This window comes from Cebus imitator, unplaced genomic scaffold, assembly GCF_001604975.1.
Source record: "Cebus imitator isolate Cc_AM_T3 unplaced genomic scaffold, Cebus_imitator-1.0 Scaffold417, whole genome shotgun sequence".
In the NCBI taxonomy this organism is placed as follows: Eukaryota; Metazoa; Chordata; class Mammalia; order Primates; family Cebidae; genus Cebus; species Cebus imitator.
Window position 1 is genome coordinate 799,278 of NW_016107732.1, and position 5,275 is coordinate 804,552.

The window sequence follows — 5,275 nt, forward strand, 5'->3', positions numbered from 1 at the left end:
AAAAAAAAAAAAAAAAAAAACCACAAACACACAAAAGTTAACTGATGAATTCATCACTAACACATCAAAAGATAATACACTATGATCAAATTGGATATGTTCTAAAGATGCAAGAATGGTTCAATATATGCAAATTAATGTTCAATATATACAAATTAATAAACATGACACTGCATCAACAGAATTAAAGATAAAAACCATATGAGTTTCTCAATATACACAGAAAGGCATTTGATAAAGTTCACCATCTCTTTATGATAAAATATTCCAACGAACTAGGCACAGGAGGGACGTAACTGTAAAATAATAAAGGCCATTTATGACAAATCCGCGGCTAACATCACACTAAATTAGGAATAACTGAAAGCCTTTTTCTCTAAAAACCAGAACAAGACAAGTATTCCCATTTTCACTGCTCCTATTCAACATAATCCTGGAAGTCGTAGCTAGAGCAGTCAGAAGAGAGAACGAAATAAAAGGCGTACAGAGTGGGTGTGGTGGCTCAAGCCTGTAATCCAAGCACTTTGGAGGCCAAGGCGGGCGGATCACCTAAGGTCAGGAGTTCAAGATCAACCTGACCAACATGGTATGAAACCCCGTCTTTAAAAAAAAGAAAGAAATAAATAAAAGGCATACAAATTGAAAAATTAAAAATATAGCCTCTCTCTGAAAAAACTCAAGTTTTATAAACATTCATTAAAATTGCAGGATACAGAGCCATACAAAACTCCGTATGTTTCATACATCAATAATGAAACGCCTAAAATAGTAGGGCAATCTCATTTACAATAGCTACAAAAATAATAAACTAGGAATAAATTTAACCAATGAGGTAAAAAATAATCACTGCAAAGAAAACTACAAAACACTGATGAAAGAACAAGAAAAGGATACAAGGACATTCCATGCTCATGAATTGGAAAAATTAATGTTCCTAATATATCTGTACTAAACAAAGAAGTCTATAGATTCAATGCAATCCCTATCAAATTTTTTATTTTTTTTAAAGATGGGGTTTCACCATGATGGCTAGGCTGGTCTTGAACTCCTGACCTCACGTGATCCACCCACCTCGGCCTCCCAAAGTGCTAGGATTCAAGGCGTGAGCCACCGCGCCTGGCCTTCTATCAAATTTTAATGTCATTTTTCACAAAACTAGAAAAAAAAAAGTCTAAAATTTCTGTGGAACCCAAAGAGACCCTGAATAGCCAATGCAATCCTGAACAAAAAGAACAAATATGACCAGACATGGTGGCTCTCACCTGTAGTCCCAGCACTTGGGGAGGCTGAGGCTGGTGGATCATGAGTTCAGGAGTTCAAGAACAGCCTGGCCAAGATGGTAAAACCCCATCTCTTAAAAAAAAAAAAAAAAAAATTCTTGGCCAGGCGTGGTGGCTCACACCTGTAATCCTAGCACTTTGGGAGACCGAGGTGAATGGATCACCTGAGGTCAGGAGTTCAAGACCAGCCTGGCCAACATGGTGAAACCCCATCTTTAAAAAAAAATTAAAATAATTAAATAAAAAAAAAAGAACAAACATAGAGACATCACGCTAACTGATTTTAAAATATATTACAAAGCCACAGTAACCCAACAGCATGGTATTGATATGAAAACACATACATAGACCAGTGGAACCCAGAGAAAAATCCATATTTACAACTGACTGATTTTGAACACAGCCATCAAGAATGTACATTGGGGAAATGACATTTCCTCAATAAATGGTGCTGGAAAAACTGGATAACCACATGCAAAAGAATGAACCTGGACTTCTGTCCCTCCTTGTATACAAAGTCAACTCAAGATTCATTAAATACTTCAACATAAGACCCAAAACTATTAAACCACTAGGACAAACATAGGGAAAACTCTTCTGGACATTATTCTAGGCAAATATTTTATGAGTAAGACCTCAAAAGCACAGGCAACAAAAACACAAAATAGGCAAATAAGACCACATGAAACTTGAAAGCTTCTGCACAGCAAAAGAAACAACAGAGTGAAGAGATAGCCTCTTGAATGAGAGAAAATATTTACAAACTACTCATCCAGAGGGGATATTCCTAGAATATACAAGGACCTCAAAACATCTCAACAGCAAAGAGCAAACACGCAAACTATCTCATTTAAAAATGGGCAAAGGACATAAACAGGTATTTCTCAATTCAAGACATACAAATGGCCAACAGATACATGAAGAATGCCAGAATCACTAATTATCAGAGAAATACATATAAAAACCACAAGATATCATCTTACCATAGTTAGAATGGCTTTTATTTAAAATGACAAAAATTAACATGTTGGTGAGGATGTGGAGAAAAGGAAACTCTTGTACACTGTTGATGGGGATGTAAATCAGTACAGTCATATCAAAGTGATACATGCTTACCATGTTTATTGCAATACTATTCACCATAACCAAGATATGATGTCTTCATCATCAAATGAATAGGTAAAGAATATGTAGTATATATACACAATAGGATACTATTTGGCCACACAAAAAAAGTATGAAATCGTATCACTTCCAGCAACATGAATGGAACTGGAGGTAATTAAGCCCGGCACAGAAAGACAAATATCACATACTCTGACTCATATGTGGGTATTAATAACATAGATCACTTGGAGATAGGAAGTGGAATGGTAGATAGCAGAGACTGGGAAGGCCATGTTAAGGAGGATGGGAGAGGATGAAGAGAGGACAGTTAATGAGTATAAACATACAGTTATATTAAAAGAATAAATTTTAATATTTCATAGCAGAGAACAGTAACTACAATTAACAACGTGTTGTTTGTTTTTGAAAAGGAGTCTTGCTCTGTCGACAGGCTGGAGTGCAGTGGCATGATCTCAGCCCACTGCGACCTCTGCCCCTTGGGTTCAAGCAATTTTCCTGCCTCAGCCTCCTAAGTAGATGGGACTACAAGCACGCCCCTATGCCCAGCTGATTTTTGTAATTTTAGTAGAGATGGGGTTTCACCATGTTGGCGAGGATGGTTGATCTCCTGACCTTATGATCCACCCATCTCAGCTTCACAAAGTGCTGAGGTTACAGGCATCCATCCTGTATTTCTTAAAAAAACTAGGAGACCTGAAATACACCCAACACATAGAAATAATAAATATTTGGGAGGTGGACACTAAATCGCTTGACTTGATTATTACACATTCTGTGCATGTAAAAAAATTTCATATGTACCACATAAATGTGTAAAAATATAATGTATAAAAATATTTTTACAATTTTAAAAAATGACAACTTTTTTTGGATAATTATTCTGTTCTTAATAAGAGATAGTAAAAGGTTTTCTTTTTTAATTTTTAAGTAGTATACCTAGAAAACAAAGATTCTGCACCTTACCAGAATAATTTTCTGTTTTATGTTAACCTTAATTATGTCATTGGCTATTTAAGAAAATGACATCGCACTTTAAAAATAGCTCAAATTGGCCAGGCACGATGGGTCACACCTGTAATCCTAGCACTTTGGGAGGCTGAGGCGGGCAGATCGTGAGGTCAAGAGATGAAGACCATCCTGGCCAACATGGTGAAAGCCCGTCTCTATTGAAAATACAAAAAGTAGTTGAGTGTGGTGGCACACACCAGCTACTTGGGAGGCTGAGGCAGGAGAATCGCTTGAACCAGGGAGTCAGAGGTTGCAGGGAGCCTCAATCACACCACTACACTCCAGCCTGGTGACAGAACAAGACTCTGTCTCAAAAAAAAAAAAAAGCTAAATTTGTTTTGTTTTGTTTTTACATTTTTGATAATTTTGCCTTCCCAAAATCAATATCTAAATAAAAATCTCGTTCTCAAACTAACCCTGAGATTTCCCAAAGCACCCCTGGAAAATCTCAAAAGATTTATTGATTCACCTTGTAAAAAGAAAAATGTTAAACAAAAAGTTTTGATTATTTCTTCCCCATGTTGAGTTGTATAGGAACTATTGTGAAATAAATGATGCTTAACCTCTCCTAGGTTATACTGGTATAAGTAAATATTGTTAATATAAATATTTCAGAAATTATATGAAATTCTTAGAAAGTTTTCAATGTCCTTGTTGTCCATGATCAATGTTGCTATAATGTTGTGTCATAAATCTAGCTATTGTTAAAATATTGTATGTCAAAGAAATAACCAAATTTTCTTGTCAAATGAACTCTCATCAGATCTTTAACTTCAATCATTTAAAGCCTTTTATCATTCACAGATAATTATTGTTTTACCCTGATGCTTTCCTAAATGTTCTTGCAATCAGCTACAGGCCAAAATGCTTCATGATGGCTTTGCTTACATAACTCTGAAACTATACCACTAACCCGAGTAAGGATTTCCAGAATTCTAGCAGATAATCTGAGCACCTAATGGATTCATGAAATGACTAACACCAGATCAATTCTAACAAAAATGAATTACATGGATGTAATGATCTGATCAAATATAATTATGGTTTTGTTTGGAACATTAGTGGTTCTATTTTCCAGATATAAGTAAACCCTTTCCATTCTCTTCAGTTATTTATACTCATGACATTGGTAGATTATACTTTGCTAAACAGAAATGAAACATTTAATTTTCCTTCTTGCCTGATCCCTCCAAAATTTGGAATATATATTTTTTGAGACAGGGTCTTGCTCTGTCACACAGGGTGGAGTGCAGTGGCGCAATCTTGGCTCACTGCAACCTCTGCCTCCCTTGTTCAAACAATTTTCCGGCCTCAGCCTCCAGGTAGCTGGGATTACAGAAACATGCCACCAAACCCAGCTAATTTTTGCATTTTTAGTAGAGACAGGTTTCACCATGTTGGCCAGGCTGGTCTCAAACGCCTGACCTCAGGTGATATGCCCACATCAGCCTCCCAAAGTGCTGGGATTACAGGTGTGAGCTAACGTGCCTGGCCTGAATATTCTTATTTTCACAGCAGTATGAACATTTGTTTAAGTTGAAGAAGAATCTGTTCCTGTGATAGGACATAATTGGAAACATTAGTTATATTACCACGGCTTGGACTAGAACGTCATATTTGAAAATGATGACTGGTTTTAATGAACTAAGGTTGAGTTTATGGAGCCAATGCTTAGAAATGTCTCTTGGAAAACTGGCCTGGTACCTGGCTTATAGGGTTAGCAGACTTACAGGTAGGTTAGGAAGGGCATTTTCTGCAGGCCCAGTGATGTGCTCTAGCTCTGTGTTCCCAGCCATATGTGACCGTAAATTGTATTTTCTTTTCTTTTCTTTTTTCTTTTTCTTTTTCTTTTTTTTTTT

At 36.4% G+C, this 5,275-nt stretch overlaps 1 protein-coding gene across 1 annotated transcript in view; it reads left to right on the forward strand.

The window, feature by feature from the left end:
* LOC108289908 (zinc finger protein 134) overlaps positions 1 to 5,275 on the forward strand; it is a 25,561-nt gene that overhangs the window by 11,539 nt on the left and 8,747 nt on the right. The window lies entirely within an intron of this gene.